At 38.4% G+C, this 16,693-nt stretch overlaps 1 protein-coding gene across 6 annotated transcripts in view; it reads left to right on the top strand.

The window, feature by feature from the left end:
- The window catches only part of Sick (sickie), a 626,930-nt gene that overhangs the window by 213,000 nt on the left and 397,237 nt on the right, over positions 1–16,693 (top strand). Inside the window, exon 1 of one of the 6 annotated variants that reach the window (XM_076818207.1) lies at positions 10,828–10,978. The exons of the other annotated variants lie outside the window; for them this stretch is intronic. The gene's annotated coding sequence lies outside the window, so the exon portion shown is untranslated. Of the gene's footprint in view, positions 1–10,827; positions 10,979–16,693 lie in introns of those variants that run through there. 6 annotated transcript variants of the gene reach the window in all.

Raw genomic sequence — 16,693 nt, 5'->3', positions numbered from 1 at the left:
CGATGAGACCTTGCGTTAACGAAAATGCTCTCTGCAGGTGTCCCGGATAGAGGTAGAATATTTACACAGCAGGTTGAAAGAGGGAACCGAAAGAAAGGCATGAGACCTGGGTGTGGTTTTCCGGGAAGATACCGTCGTGAAAATTACTCCTCCTATCTTCAACCTTGAAGAAAGAAAATTTGTATGAAAAGCGTAATCAACACAGCATCTGAATAAAATTGTATACTAAATACAACTATTTAAACAAAATTTAAATTTTCAGTAGTGCACCAAATTGGCATTGTTCCGTTCACTGTATTCACTTTCTTGGCGAATAATTAAACCTACATGCTTATCGAATTTCAAAAAATTTTTAGGCACCTGTACAGGATGAGTTTACTGAAAGAAAGAAATTTATTATTTAACTAACTATTCGTTGATAATCTGGGTGTGAGCCACCCATAAGCTGATTTTGACGCTCTGTACCTTCTATATGCAAGATAAATAGTTTTTTTCCAAAGCCGACGTACAAACTATTTTTTCTCTCAAAGTATTATATCTCAACAACAACTCTGTAGATTTTTAGCTTCTATTATTGAAATTTGTAAAATTTACAATTTTTTAAAGATTTTCTTCGTTTTTTTCGACATATGATAATCTGGATTTTTTTTACAAAAACTGCGATAAAATTTAAATAAAAAAAGTAGTGAAATACATTCTAGAGACCTTGAAATTGATCCAGGATTTTTTCCATAATAATTGGATTCTTTAGATGAGAATTGCAGATGTTCAAAAATTTCTCTGGGTGTGAGCCACCCAGGTATGTCAAAATTGATCGAAAAAGGAGGTGTGTCAACGAAGGTTTAATGAAATTTCTGTAACACTATAATGAGTACAATGGATGACTATGAAGAAGTAAAAAAAGATGCTGTCATAAGCAAAAGTACATAAATAAATACGCAAAAAAATAGTAGGCAAAAAAATGATGAATATCCAAGAAAAGGAAATAGAAAGAAGGAGAGGAAGAGAGTTTGATGAGGAACTAGCGCAAAGAGACAGGGCAGAGCAGGTGCAATGGCAATACGACAGAATACTAGGAGGCAGATGCAACGCACATTACACAGAAACTAGGGATAACGAGAGAGCAAATTACCTGGACCGAAATTAGAGAGGCAGAGATCAAAGTATGATCGCAGGGTTCAGATGTGGGAAGGAAGAGCGTCTGTGACAACCTGAGCTTCTGTGACAACTAACTTATAGTGCCTCTACGAGCTATAGTGACTTAGGTGTGAGGTCACTCAGCGGGGTCTTAACCCATACCCTGCTGGGTACGGGCCGCTAAACGTGCCCCCACTACTGCCTCTTGCAGGACTGTGTTTAGGGAAGACCAGGTCAAAACCTGGGCCCTAAAGGGTAAAATAAGTTATTAATATAAAATAATTTATATTGCTACTGTTGTAATGCAGTAGGTACATATACCTTACTGAAATGGATTTGTATTTAATATGTGCTGACAATGAGACAATTTTTAATAGCCAGTAGCAAAGCTTAATTGGTGTATTTTAATAATGATAAACGGGTATCTTCAATTTCTGTTTTATTTTATTAAAATCGAAGTTGTAACACTTAATCTATAGGGCCCAGGTTTTGACCTGGTCTTCCCTAAACACAGTCCTGCAAGAGGTAGTAGTGGGGGCACGTTTAGCGGCCCGTACCCAGCAGGGTATCGATTAAGACCCCGCTAGGTACCTCACACCTAAGTCACTATATCTCGTAGAGGCACTATACCTTCATTTTCGTGTTCAAAATATTCGGTTGGCAACTAACAAGGAAACATATCGAACCCGAAAATTCTGATTGCAATGAAACTCCGTACGATTGTAGAGCATGTCGGAGTATGTAAGAAACGATTTTTTTTCTGCGGAAAAACACTCTGAGGGGGTGAAATCAGCCCCCAAATTTTCAGCGATTTTTCGTCTTTCGAGTATAACTTTGTAACGGTGCGAGGTAGAAGAAAACCGTAAATGGACAAAATGTTCAGTGTTTGATGCCGTATAACGCGCTGCAAAAGAAATGTTTGTACGTCCAACAACTCGATTGTCAAGTGGCAGATGGTAGTAATATGAACAAAGGCGGAAAATTTTTGTAAACAAATAAACAAATGAACCAAAATTTTTTTCTTTTACATTTTAGTAAACCATTGCGAATTATAACTTTTACACGGAAAAAGATCGTCCCTAACCCTCACGGTTAGAAATTATATGTAAAATAACGAAAATTTTAATTTATTTATAAATTGTTGGACGTACAAACATTTCTTTTGCAGCGCGTTATACGGCATCAAAAACTCAACATTTTGTCCATTTACGGTTTTCTTCTACCTCGCACCGTTACAAAGTTATACTCAAAAAACGAAAAATCGCTGAAAATTTGGGGGCTGATTTCACCCCCTCGGAGTGTTTTTCCGCAGAAAAAAAAATCGTTTCTTACATACTCCGACATGCTCTACAATCGTACGGAGTTTCGTTACAATCAGAATTTTCGGGTTCGATATGTTTCCTTGTAAGTGATTGCGAATTTTAAGTAAGAAAGAAAATTCAAAAAATTTATTTGAAAATATAACTTCATTAAATTAGGTATTGTCCGTTTTTGTCGATGACCTTTTACCATATTTCAGGCAGTCTCATAATTGCATGTTCATAAAACTTCTGATTTTTGCCAGCAAAAAGCTGAATTAAATAAGATTTTACATCATCAGCGTCATTAAAATTTTTACCATTTAAGGCGTTCTGCATGGAACGAAATAAATGTAAATCTGAAGGCGCAAGGTCAGGGCGATATGGTGAATGTGACAACACATCCCAACCTAGCTGCAATAATTTTTTACGAGTGACCAAAGATGTGTGAGGCGTTGCGTTATCATGTTGGAAAACAACACCCTCGCGATTTGCCAATTTTGGCCGCTTTTCTCGAACTGCATCGCTCAGTTTGGTGAGTTGTTGAACGTAGACGTTTGAATTAACCGTTTGGTTCCTTGGTAAAAGTTCGAAGCGCAGAATTCCTTTATAATCCCACCAAACTGACAGCATAATCTTTGTTTGGTGAATCTCAGCTTTTGCTGTTGTCTGGGCTGGTTCATCCTGCTTCACCCACGATCTTTTTCGATTAACGTTGCTATAAACTGTCCTCTTTTCGTCCACTTTCGGTCCGTTACATACTTACTTCCCAGACGCATTTTGTTTCTTCCATATTTTGTATTATATAATAAACAAAATTCTTAATTATTTTTGGTGCTTTTACTTTAAAACCAATTTAACATTACCACGCTGTTGTGAGGTTGCCGGGGCTGAGATTCTCCCTGAGAATCTCATCGGTTGCCGTGGGCTGGTCTCTGAAGGGTCGTCCTCCGGGCTCCGATAGTACGGGTGTAGGTGCCGGGAACGGGGATTCGGTATGAACCGAAGGTAGTGGATCTTTAGCCGGTTTAAGAGTTGGAACTCACCGTAGAGTGAACAAAGATTTATTGAGCTTGAACTGACAATGGCGCGGCGATCATCACGGTAGTGATCGCTAATCGATTCGCAAAAGTTGAGTGCGCCAGCCCCGTTTGGGCGGTGGTTATATATGGTCATTTTGGGTCACGGTGGGGCCTAATGGTCGCTGTCCGATGACCCGTGGCTGTGCCACGTTCGTTATCCGCGCACCGTTCGCGGATTCCTTAGCATTGGGACACGTCTTGCGGGCTCGATGCTAAACGGTGGTTGTTTCACAACAACGCGTTTCATATATATACCGTTGCATATTATACATAAAAAATATTGGTGTTTCTCGTTAATTTCGTATTTTTGCGTTTGCTTCCAAACTTATTGCCAGGGGTTGTAGATTAGGTCCTTTGAACACGTTGACAAAACAACAGAATGTGCTAACACCATCTATCGACAAAATCCGCAATCACTTAGTTGCCAACCCAATATATTTTCATGAATGTCTTACTTTTTATTTATAGTAGTTAATGACAGCGATATCATCACTCATGGCATTATGTTGATTACAAGTTTCTTCACTTTTGATCAACCAAAACACTTCGCAGTCATGTAGTCTAGAGTCTAGACTCTAGATTGTATAGCGAGGTTTAATATTTTTTTTTCTACGCCGCGGTTTGTGCAGTCAATTACATCCTTCGTTACCTTGATTACTGTCTGTGGTTAATTGCCACGCTTAACTGAATATTGCATATATGATGAATTTGCGGTAAATAGCTGGGTAATCGTTGCGAGGGAACGTGGGAATAAGAAGAAGTGGGCGACGCACTCACAAAGCGTGCAACTTTTGAACGATCCTCCACGTCTAATTTCTCGGTTACAATTCTATCTGTCGTTCCTTCGTTAATTAGTGTCCAGCGGGAGGAGGTCCCCCCTGGCAGACGATGTTCAACTCGCAGCTTTTATTGGCTGTCGCAGCGGTCGTTCACAAACCTCCGCGTCTCCCGCAGAAATTGAAATTCGTCATAATTTTCAGCGGACTCAAGACTTCGTTCCCCTGTAGAGTTTAAATACAGTCTGTCCTTTTAATGTATTTTTTGGGTAATTTTATCGACGCAAATAAAGGTGAGAAGTGACAATTTTAGCAAGAGCACTTCGTCTTGGTTAAACATTCGGCGATAAGATACACGCGAAAGGTCGGAACATTTTGTAAAATGTGAAATAATCTACCGAAACTAGGGACATGTCCAGGTGCATCAAACGTTCAGGTTTTCTCGAAATATATAGGTATGTATCACGCAATTTTTTCTTGCTGCCCAAATTCACTCTAAGGGGGTGAAATTAACCCCTGAAAATTCGGCTATTTTCCGATTTTATTTTGTAACTCGCAATCTGTAAGAGATAGAAAAAAAGTTTCAAGACAGAAATTACTCCTTCTAATTGGGACTACCATTTGGCAACTTACAGTTCTCGCAGTTCGCGAGTTACAACGCAAAATCGGAAAATAGCCGAATTGTCAGGGTTCAATTATTTTACCCCCTTAGAGTGAATTTGGGCAGCAAAAAGAAATTGCATAATGCATATCTATATATCCTCTAAATATTCCCAAAGTTTAATAATTTTTTAAGTTTCTGGTTGGGGATCTTCCAAATGGTAATATTTTCTTTTAATGTAGTTAAAAATAAAACATGATTTTTTTTATATCATTGTGCTCATACTTGCGGTATCTATCAATACCAATCGGCAATAAACTTTTCACCCGATTAAATAAAATTTGATTTAGTCACACATGAAGGTATAAAAACAAAGCAGCAATTTAGATTCTGATTTTATAACAAAAAAAAATATTATTTTTGTGACAATAGTCGCCTTCGTCTGGATTAGCCAGGCATAATGAGCTGAGGCACATTTCGTGACCAAAGAGTTTACCGTTCGAAAGTTTTTAGGCAACAACCAAATACACAAACTAGGGATTGCAAAATTACCGAGTTTTTCAATTACCGGTAATTCGATAAAATTTTTAATCAAAACCAGTTTACCGATAATTTACCGGTACTTTTTAAGGTATTGAAAATATAAGAGTAAACATTACAAAAAAAACTTTTTTTTAACTCTAATCGAGCATTATAAAAAATATATGGAAATAAAACTATTCTGAACATAAAATATAAAATAATATAAGACAAAATAGATATATTTGTATAACTATTGACAATATTTATTAATATGGATCGTCACCACGAAAACAATGAAAAGAATCTTCACTTACATACATAATTAAATATTTTTTATTTAACAATTCTTTTAATCAAATAAGCACACAAAAACATACCTAATTCGTCTAAACTTTGGTCTCCTGATCGCTACCTAATTTTTGTACAAAATAATCCAGCCACGGATAAAGCGCTCTCAGATTATACACTTGTTGGCCGGGTAGGCATTAAGAAATCATATGCCATTCACAGTATATATTTTCTCCTTACTTTTTCTACTTGAAAATACGTCAATTTTTTCATGACTGATTCAGTTTCTTAGTTTTCTTTTGGATCAGAGTTGGTTCTTCATGAGATACTTCAGTTTTCGTCATTATTAGTAATTGGAGTGTTTTTTTACTGATAACGTAGTAGATGTCGATGGAATTAATGAACGCATATATGCGCTATATTGCTATATATAATTTATCGAATTACCGGTAAAAATTTGGCAAATTACCGGTACAAATTTTAGGGTTTACCGGTATTGCAATCCCTAACACAAACATATCAACTATCTGCTTTATATATTAAAATAAACGAACAGCTACTAAGGAATTACGCAACACGATGTTATAACGGCACCCCGCAGAAAGCACAAAAACTTTCCGTTCGACCGAATAGATATTTAATTTCTGGTGGCGCAAAAACTGGAGTCTCGTAAATGAAATAATCAGGAGTGGATCCGAGGTAGTTCCTCGCGGCAGCTCATATAAAATGCACGTAGGGTGGGCAACGCGTTGACCGTTCTCGGCTCGTGAATTTCCATCCAATTTACTTGGTCATTGTGTGTCCAGAAAGTTACTCCTTGCAGGATTGTCCGCCAGGGGGCGATACTTTTTTCCCCTACGCTTCTTTTTGCCCCTGAATGTGCGGCATCGAATTAAAGAATCTTTCGGAAACGTGTACCCGCCCACCAATGCGATTGCCTATCGACCAGAAAGGAAACCTCATTACCTTCCAAATCGTTCGTGCATTGTGCTTGAACTCTGACGAGTGAACGGATGCCTCTCGTCAAAGTTCAGGGCCAATCCTAACCTCTTAGCGCACTCGCCCGAGTTAAGTCGGGTTTAAGGAAACGACTTTTTTCCAACAACAACATAAAACAACATTTTTTGTGTTCTTTTTTAAGATTTGTTAATGTTTTTTTTTGTATTTTAAGAAAGTAGAGAATAAAACATTGGTGGAAAAACGACCGCTTTTGAATTTTTAATTGGTGCGTTAAGAGGTTAGGGGCATTGCCAAAATTCTGGCTGTTCTGGCAATTCGGCCACAAAAAATATATAAAAAAAATTGCAAGTGCAACGATTTTATTTAACTTGATCAATAATGCACTAAAAAGTAAAAAATAATTATTTTCTTGTACTACAATTTCGATGGCGATGTGTAACTTAAATATAAAAATATACAAACTCAGTGATCCTGTAGAATTGTTCAAATCAATTGTGAAAAGGATAATCACACAGTTTGTATGATTTTATTTAAAGTCGCATACCTAAGACCACCGAAATTGTAGTGCAAGAAAATAATTATTTTTTTAGTTTTTACTGCATTATTGATCAAGTGAAATACAAGTATTTCACTTAAATTTTTATATTTTTTTACTTCTTAGTGTTTGTGTTTTGCAACTAATTTTTCTTCTTCTGAATTCTCCATTCACAAGGATATATCCGAACACGGAAGAAATTCAAAAAATTCTGAAAGTTCGTGAATATGTAGGGGATTTCCTCCTGATTACAATGCAATTTTTTTGCTGCCAAAATTCACTCGAAGGGGGTGAAATTAACCCCTTGAAAATTCAGCTATTTTCCGATTTTGTGTTATAACTCGCGAACTGTAAGAGATAGAAAAAAAAGTTTCAGAGCAAAAGTTACTTCTTTTAATTAGGTGCATCGTTTGGTAAAAAAATATTTTACAGTTCACGAGCTACAACACGAAATCGGAAAATACCCGGATTTTTGGCCATATTTCTTTAGTGCTTGTAATCAGTTTTAGAGGCTAAGTGACAGGAAATGACCAATACATAAGGTGAGTGTCCCAATTTCTGCTCATTTAAGAGGTTACTCGTCGGAAAGAAGGTGTACAAAATTTGTTTGTGATGAAAATTTGCAGAGTAATTGAATAATTCTTTAATAATAAATCAACCAGTCGAAAACTATTTAAGAAAGATATTTCAAGATGTTTAACTACTAGTAATTTGTAATTAAATATAATGCTTTAAGTGTCCGTATTTCTGCTCACGAAAAATAGCGATGTACGTATTTCTACTCACCATTTGTACCAATTTCTGCTCATATAATATGTTGCCTTTTCAGGTTAAAATAAGTTACATCTTTTATGGAGATGTTTCATAACACAACAAAAGCATAAAATAATGATAAACAAAAAATAAAATGCCTTCGAGTAGAAATAGAGGTTACAGCATATATTGAATTGTGAGGTTATGTTGCTAAAATTTTGGTGAGTAGAAATTCGGACACGACGGTGATTCACTTGACCCTAAACCTAATCACCTGTTTTCTACTTAAAATAATCAAAAATAGTACAAAATCTAATAAATAAGAAGATCTGTTAATAAATAAGAACATTTACTGCAGAAACCATTTTCTGCCCAATTATCGAATACCAATAGTGACCCCGTTGATTTTAAAATTTTTTCGTTGCTTATGCTGCACTTTGATTAGCCCCAAGCTCGTGCAACACTCGCGTAAAAGTTCAAATAATTTATAATTATTTTGTCGTAACAACAGTACAAACGTGACGCTTATAATAATAAGAAAAATACGAAATGAGCAGAACTGGGGACAATCACCTTAACCGATAAAAAAAGCATACCTAAAAAAACAATACGAATTTGTGACATGATTTTTTGAGTTTTTTTCCTTTAACCACTGTGGCCCGGTCTCCCCTAGTGTGCTCGAATGGAGTAAAAACGCTGTTAAAACCAAACAGCATAGTCCGTTGAAGCGTGTCCTCTGCCATTTATGGTGCACGGAGGGGCAATGCGTTTTATAAGGACGAGCATGGGTATCAAGTTCTAATTAACAGGTCCGCGGTCGTCTTAGGAAATTGCAAATGGGGTAAGTCGCTGATAATGGAGAGGAAAAAAGAGGAGCAGGCACAGCACATGGGTTTCGGTCGTTATTTTTATGGCAACTGCTCCATCGTGCTACGAACTGACCCCACACTACGAGCACCGGCCACGTGGATACCTGCTTTTAAGGCTCGTATACGCAACCAGCTACTACTCCACTCCCACTACCTGCTTGCCTCTACTTCCCACCCTGTCCACTTTTATCCGTCGTCTCCTTCTTCCCTGCAACCTGCCGGCACGCACTCCTCCACCTTCAGGCCCGACCAACTGCGGTGTAGCTCACCTCTACCTCGTGTCTGCGTTCTCTGTCTCTCGTCGCTTAGTGTCTCACGAGTGATCCACTGGCGTGGATGCTGTGCCGATCGCGCTCCAACCTTTGCAGCGTGCAGCAAGCCGGGCGCGCGACATCTGCCGGGCAAAGGTTTTTCAAAATTGTCGCGGAGTGTCTGTTCGCGGCGAGCGCCACGTCGGGGCTGAAATTATTACCGGTGAAACTGTATTCCCCTAGTCTCGCGGCAAATCTGTGGTGACATTCAAATTTCGTGGTTAAACATTCTCTGAAAATTTGGACATTTCGGCGGCTCGATAGAATTTAGAATCACTGTTTATAAGTATGCTCGCGGTGGTTGTTTTTTTTTTGTGCGAACAGTGAGTTAATAATAAGGCAAAATCGGGGAGGTTCGACGTTAGTGTGTTTCGTTCAGTTCCAGTGGAACGGAAACTTTGACTGGTGGAAATCAGTGAAAACACACTCGTAACTGGCTGACATTCTTCGGCGAGTCCGTGGTCTCTATCCGTCATCGACTGGCGTACGAGTGGTGTTTCCCCGACGGTTTCCCGGATGATACTTTCGCGCTGGTGCCGGTAAACAGAGGATACATGTGCCCCGCCAGCTGAGAGCCTCGGGATTAAATGAGAAGAATAAATAGAACGAAGCTGAACTTGAAGGCTGAGTGAACGCTTCAAGGTTCCCCGGAAATTAGCGATAAAAGGAAATGTTGTGAAATCGAGGTGAAGGCTGTATGAAGGTTATCCAAAAGTGCTCTCCATTCAGTTGAAAGGAAAATTGAATCTGTGCGCGCAATTATTGCGTCCAACTTTTTGAAGTTACTCAAGATAAATGATGCCTCGCCATGAAACATACGAGCAGAATGAAAAAGAATGAACCCAGGTTCCGGCAACCCCCGCGATATAAATGATGTTACACCTTGAGGGTGGCGTGACCTTCGAGCTGGAACAACTCTTAAACTTCAACGACAGTGTGACGGTTAATTAATTATAAAAAATCCAATACTAAAACTTGCGGTTCCCTATACTACTTCAATTATCGCAGATTCAAGTTGGGTGATTAATCGAAGGTTTGTACAAGGCACGTGAAAACATACATGGTGTTCAGCGCAGAGGGAACTGAACGGATCGGAGGGGCCGCGAGATTTGCTGCCATCCTCGTGGTGTAAAGGATACTTTGAAAGCGATACGACGATCAATCGTCCCGTTTTTCGTGACGCCAGTTGGATCCCGTGGCTCACCACCTTGCCCGATCTCCCTGCGCGCAGCTCTCTTTAAATGTCCACGGTTTCAGTGTCCAAGAACAAAGAGGAGGGGGCGTTATTGCTATAAAAGAGAAAGAAAGGAAGAAGCAAAACGTCCAAGAATCTCCTTAAGAAGGTTTATAAATAGGCATGGCCAGTCGAAGCGATGTTTTCGCTCTCTCTGTGAAGCGACAATGAATTGGTCACGACCAGGACGACGACAAATGCCCTCCGTGGCTACTCTTTAACAAGATCCCCTCGCGATCGCCTGCATAATCCAAGGCACCATACTCCGGTATCTCGGATCCACCGCGGTTTTTAAAGTACGAACGACTGGTAATGGGCGACCCCACGCCAGTGAATTGCAATCAGTGGCTTGCCCGTTGAAAAATACTTGTCAGATGGAACCTGGGAGCACTGCTTTGACACTGGTACGTTCATAAAAGTGTTCAGCTATTGTTGTTCGCGAACGATACAGCGGTGATGCGAGAACCGTTTCTGTGGAAGCAGTGGGTCGGAATAGACTTCGATCTTCATAAACACCTGCGCTGCCGTCAGGATGCGGGGCTGGGAAATTTTTCGGAAAGCCGATGCATGGACCGAGCGCGGCGAGGAATCAGCTTGCTTCGTCGATAAGAGGTAATCTTTCTTTTCGTTTTAGTGACTTCGAGCATCTTGAATCTTAGTCGGTGCTGGGTTAACCAGGAAGCAAAATAAGCACGTGCTTAGGGCATTAGGAGAAGGGTGGGGGGCACCGTGGAAATTTTCTGAATTTTAAAATGTAAGTTTGTTACGAAATTATCGAGTCAAATTATCGGAAATGCCTAGGAAATTGTAGATTGCGTTGAAGTGATCCCCAAATCTTTTAAGCGCTTGGGACCTCTGAAGACTAACCCGGCTTTGATTTTAGTAGCGTGAATAGGAGAAGTGTTCCGAGTTTTAAAGTCGCGAAGTTTAGGGAATATTAAAAGCAATAACGCTGTGTTAATTAATGGCTTAATCGGCGGCAATGACGGCCGCATGTGAGGCTAACGCTTGACGAACTTCACTGCTTCTGCCTCGATCTTCAAGCAGATCTGACACGATCGCGTGCGCAACAGTAGACTCTCAGGAAAGTGCGCGCTCCGCGTCGCCCGGCTGCTCGTACAATTTTAATTCCGCTGATGGTAGAAATAATTAGCGTCTTCGAGGCTGCAACTTCAATTTAAATCTCTGTGTCGCGCGCTGAGAGCTGGCGCGAGTTGAGAAACCCTCGTTTTTTAACAGATCTGAGATACGAATGCGAGAAACGAGTTTTTTATGACTTGTCGACGAGGAAATTAGTTCCATAATGTTTCGAAGGTATAATTTTAATGCTAGAGAAGTTGCATTTGCGTAAGGATTTATAGCCAATTACAGTGAGGCCCAATTGAAACTGATTGTTCTCTCCTCTTGTCAAAGATGCTTATTTATTTATGTGCACACGGAATCTTCTAACATGGCACGATGAAAAGGTCAATTAAAGTGGGGTAGTTAAGTATTCTTGCAGGCGACATTAAATATTTGTGAAAAAATTGATTTGTAATTTAATACTAAGTGATCATCCGAAAGGGGGGTCAGGATGGAAGATCTAGGTGAGCGGGAAACAGGGAGAAACAATTATAAATTGGCTCGGGAAACTGCAACAGAAAAGAAAGGGAAATAAAAGAACAAGGGGGATAAAAAGACCAAAGAGAGTTTTAACGAACAGGAAAGGGTGCAATAAGTAGGGTAAATAGTAAAGGGAGATGGGGTGTGATTGGGAGAAAGAGTGTGAAGGAATCGAATGCGTGAGTTAGGGTGGAGCGGAAAATTTGAAATTGAACCAAACACAACTGTAAAAAAATTTTTGAAAAATATTCATGTCTGCAGGTTCCTTTTTCTCCTAAAAATGACCATATAATCATGTAATCCTAACCCAGGCCAACTGAAAATTCAAATTTAAATTTTGGCCTATATAGTATCGCTCCGCCCTAGTGAGTCAGATAGTTTAGTAAATATAGTAGATATCCAATTCTTCACTGTGAGTCTGAATGAAACATATATACCTATAGGTACTGAAGTGATCACATATAGCACTACGAAAGAGAAGTTACAAATTTTGTTGGGTAGGTATGTTAGATTCACCAGTCTAAACAAGGAAGTCTCTGTCAAGGAATGCTCTGTCCGATACAAATATTTATTGAAATGTTCTTTGTTGGGGGACGATAAAAATAAATTCTATCATTATAAGTATCATTATTTATTGGCAACTGTAGGGGAGAGCGGGGACAAAAGTAACATTTTTTACTTTTGGCCTAGCCTACAATTATATTTTATAGATATAAAAATGACAATTATGCCTTAAGATACTATGTTTCTTGGTCTATCATTTGAGCCCAGATTCAGCCTTACGTGATTAGTAGTCAAAGAGTTATGGCAGTTTTACGCAGTCACTGTCATTGTTACTTTTGTCCTGCAGGGGTAGGACGAAAGTAACATACGGTGGGGGCGAAAGTAGCACTAATTATTTTGAGGAGAATTAAGTAAAACACTTCTTCCAACGCAAAATAGGATTTTTTATTATAAAAAAAAACGATAGAAAAACACATTTAAATACGCATATTTTAAGTAACGATAAAAACAAATAAATTTTAAATAACGAAAGGTAGAAAACATAACCAGATTCGGACATTTATTTGGTATTGTGTATTTAGTTGAATGATAGGTATTAAATTTTACATACTCCGAATTAAAATTATGACATACAAAGATTGGTTACCTGGCCCATTTATTAATCACGAAAACACAATAAATGTGTGACGTATTCATAAACAATTCATGACAGTTTTCGAGACTTGCAGTAAAGAGTGTACTATGTTGGTTACGAAATAAATTCATCATTATGCATTGCAGTGCTGGACTAGCAGATGTATGTAGCTGAAGATCCTACGATAGAAACATCACAAAATATGATTTTTTTTTTATTACTTATTATTGTCGCGTCACATAAATAAGGCACACATTTGCTATTACAATGCAATAACAAATACAATTACAAATTTTACATACACAGCTATTATATCTTAATATATAAAGCAGACAGCTTCTATATGTTTGTGTATTTGTCTGTCACCTAAACACTTTCGAAAGATAAACTCTGGGATCACGAAATGTACCTCAGTTCATTATGCCTGACTAAACCAGATGAATGTGACCATTTTCAGAAAGAAACCTAAAAAAAAATTTTTTTTAATAAAATCAGAATCTAAATTTCGGGCGAACTACTACCGAGTAAAGCTAGTAGTATAGATTCATAAGGATGTTGAGATTAGGGCTGGGACTATTTGTCGACTTTTTCGGTATTCGAATATTCGAGTACTTCAGTTGCTCAATTATTTGGCTAATATAATTCGAATATCCAAGTATTCGAATCCTATTCGAATATCCAAGTATTCGAATCCTATTCGAATATCCAAGTATTCGAATCCTATTCGAATATCCAAGTATTCGAATCCTATTCGAATATCCAAGTATTCGAATCCTATTCGAATATCCAAGTATTCGAATCCTATTCGAATATCCAAGTATTCGAATCCTATTCGAATATCCAAGTATTCGAATCCTATTCGAATATCCAAGTATTCGAATCCTATTCGAATATCCAAGTATTCGAATCCCATTCGAATATCCAAGTATTCGAATCCCATTCGAATATTTAAGTATTCGAATCCTATTCGAATATTTAAGTATTCGAATAGTATGGTGTGAATTATAAATGAAGTTCTTTAGGTTCATTTGTCAGGGTGAAATCTTATAAGCTAATTTTGACCCACTTCACACCATACTATTCGAATACATCAGTATTGTGAATTTTACATCAGTATTCGAATAGTATTCGAAGTTTATTCGTAGCATTCAAATACTTGTAAAATATTCGAATATTAAATTATTCGAATAGTCCCAGCCCTAGTTGAGATACTGATTGAGAACTAGTTATAGGTTACTTACAAGGAAAGATCCCGAACCCGGAAATTCAAAAAATTCCGAGACTTTGTGAATTTCCTCCTTAGAGGACTTAGAGGCTTTCCTCCCGATTACGACACAATTTTTGTTTGCTTCCCAAATTCAGTCTAAGGGGTTGAAATTGACCCTTTAAACTCCGGCTATTTTCCAATTTTGTGTTATAACTCGTGAACTGTAAGAACTATAGGTTACTAAATAATAGTCCTAATTAAAAGAAGTAACTTTTGTCTTGAAACATTTTTTTCTATATCTTCCAGATTGCGAGTTACAAAATAAAATCGGAAAATAGCCGAATTTTTAGGCGTAATTTCACCCCCTTAGAGCGAATTTGGGTGGCAAACAAAAATTGCGCTGTAATCAGAAGGAAATCCCCTACATATTCGCAAAGTTTCAATTTTTTTTGAATTTTCAGTTTCGACATTCCCTTGTTATATAGTTAAATTTTGGGATATAATGATTTTTCTCTCAGATACTGGATTAATTTCTTCATGTGCGCTGGCCTGAGTAGCATTTCATCTATGTTGGCCTCAGCTTCATTCCTGAGGTTGAAAATATGATTTATATTTCAGTAACTAGTGATTGTTAAAATTGTTTGCTCATACAGGCGAATTCTATACCCCCCCCCTAACAATAATTTAACTTTCTTTTTCTCTGTGAAAATCCTGCATAACTGCAAACTGAGAAGCATTCAGTCTCCACCGTCCAGCAACTACACATGAACAAATTCAATTCGTTCGGCTGTAGTTTATTAAATTATTACCATTTGGTGGTTTCACTTTGGAATCTCGTGGGATTATTCTAAAATCATGTCATTTGACGTCAGCAGCTGCTCGTGGAATGCACGTTCGGTATCCCATACCGATGAATCGCCTCTTACACTGAACGTGAAATAAATTACATAACTTCCCAGGCTGCAGTGTGTACGGATATGTCAGTCATATTGTATCGAGTGTCGCATAGGTAGCTCGTCCGTATACACGAGTTAATCCCCGTGTTCGTGTTTCTTGTCGAAGGACTCGCTATACCTGTCGCACTTACACGAGTTTATACAGGGTGTTTCTTGTAACTCACAATGTTCGAATATCTCGCGAGGAATTGAACCTATCAATAAAATGTTTTTACAAAAGTTGTTTGGCATGAAGTGGGACATCATGCCCAAGAATATATGCTTTCATTTAAAAAAATGAATTTGACTTCGAAATTTCCCCCACCACTCGATCTGCAAAAAAAATAATTTACACCATACGATCTACCCCTTCGTGCTAAACAACGTTTGTAAAAACATTTTTTTTATTCGGATCTGACAGCCGCCACCATGACATCTGGTGGCGGAAAGTGGAAGCGCTCGTTGGGCACACATCAATCCCTGCCTCTTCTCGTGCCGTTGCAAAAATTCCGCTCAGCAGGATTTCAACTCGCCCAATCACAAATGCTTTACATAGAAAGCAACATTTTCGCAAAAAAAATCCATTATCGCATGTACAACACATGTGTCTTGTACCCATATCGGCGCCATCTAGGCTAGGCCACGCCCCCATGTGCAGATCCCAATAGGTTAAGTCTCTCGCGAGATATTCCAGCATTGTGAGTTAAAGGAAACACCCTGTATAAGTGATTCCACTTCCGTCGTTCCAAGGATTTAGTGTCACGTAATGACTACCTGGTACAGCAGGAAAATTATATTTCAATTGAGCGTTGCCTCTTTTCCATTTTTGTAAACTTTTGTGCCTATATGTAACATTGTTATCTAAAGACTTTTTACTTATGGTTAGTACCATAAAATTTACAATAAGGTACCAGTTCGCAAAAATATGCTTCAATTACATGGGAACTGTCCACCAATAATATTGAAGCATGGTTCCTTCCAAAAATTTAAGTTTCGATCACTCTAAAGCGTCAAGTGTGGTATGGTTAGATTTTAGAAAAGGGTGGCCTTCAGCCACCTCGGCGGCAGTGAAACGAATTCCAGCATTTCCGGTCTTCTTGGATGGCAAGCACTTGAGCCAGGAAGCGAACTGTGCCTCGTAATTTTTCAAAATAGTAATGTCGCCCGAATCGACACTTTTCCGGCAACTATAGGTGCAAATCCACGGTGTGAGAAAAATATCATGTCTCATATGAGACTTTGGTGTCATGAGACAATTATTTCACGATGTGTTTCCATTAATAGGCAAATTTTAATTTTTCATGACACTAGACTCTGATGAGGCAAGTTTCATGATATATTTTCAAAAATCTCATCTCTCGGGCCTGTTTCCATTATTTACATTTAGTTGTCGCGGAGATTTTTGTTTCATGATGGAAAAGTCTCATGTAAAAATCTCATTGTGG

Source organism: Andrena cerasifolii, chromosome 8 (assembly GCF_050908995.1).
Source record: "Andrena cerasifolii isolate SP2316 chromosome 8, iyAndCera1_principal, whole genome shotgun sequence".
Taxonomy (NCBI): domain Eukaryota; kingdom Metazoa; phylum Arthropoda; class Insecta; order Hymenoptera; family Andrenidae; genus Andrena; species Andrena cerasifolii.
This window is presented reverse-complemented; position numbering and strand designations above follow the sequence as displayed.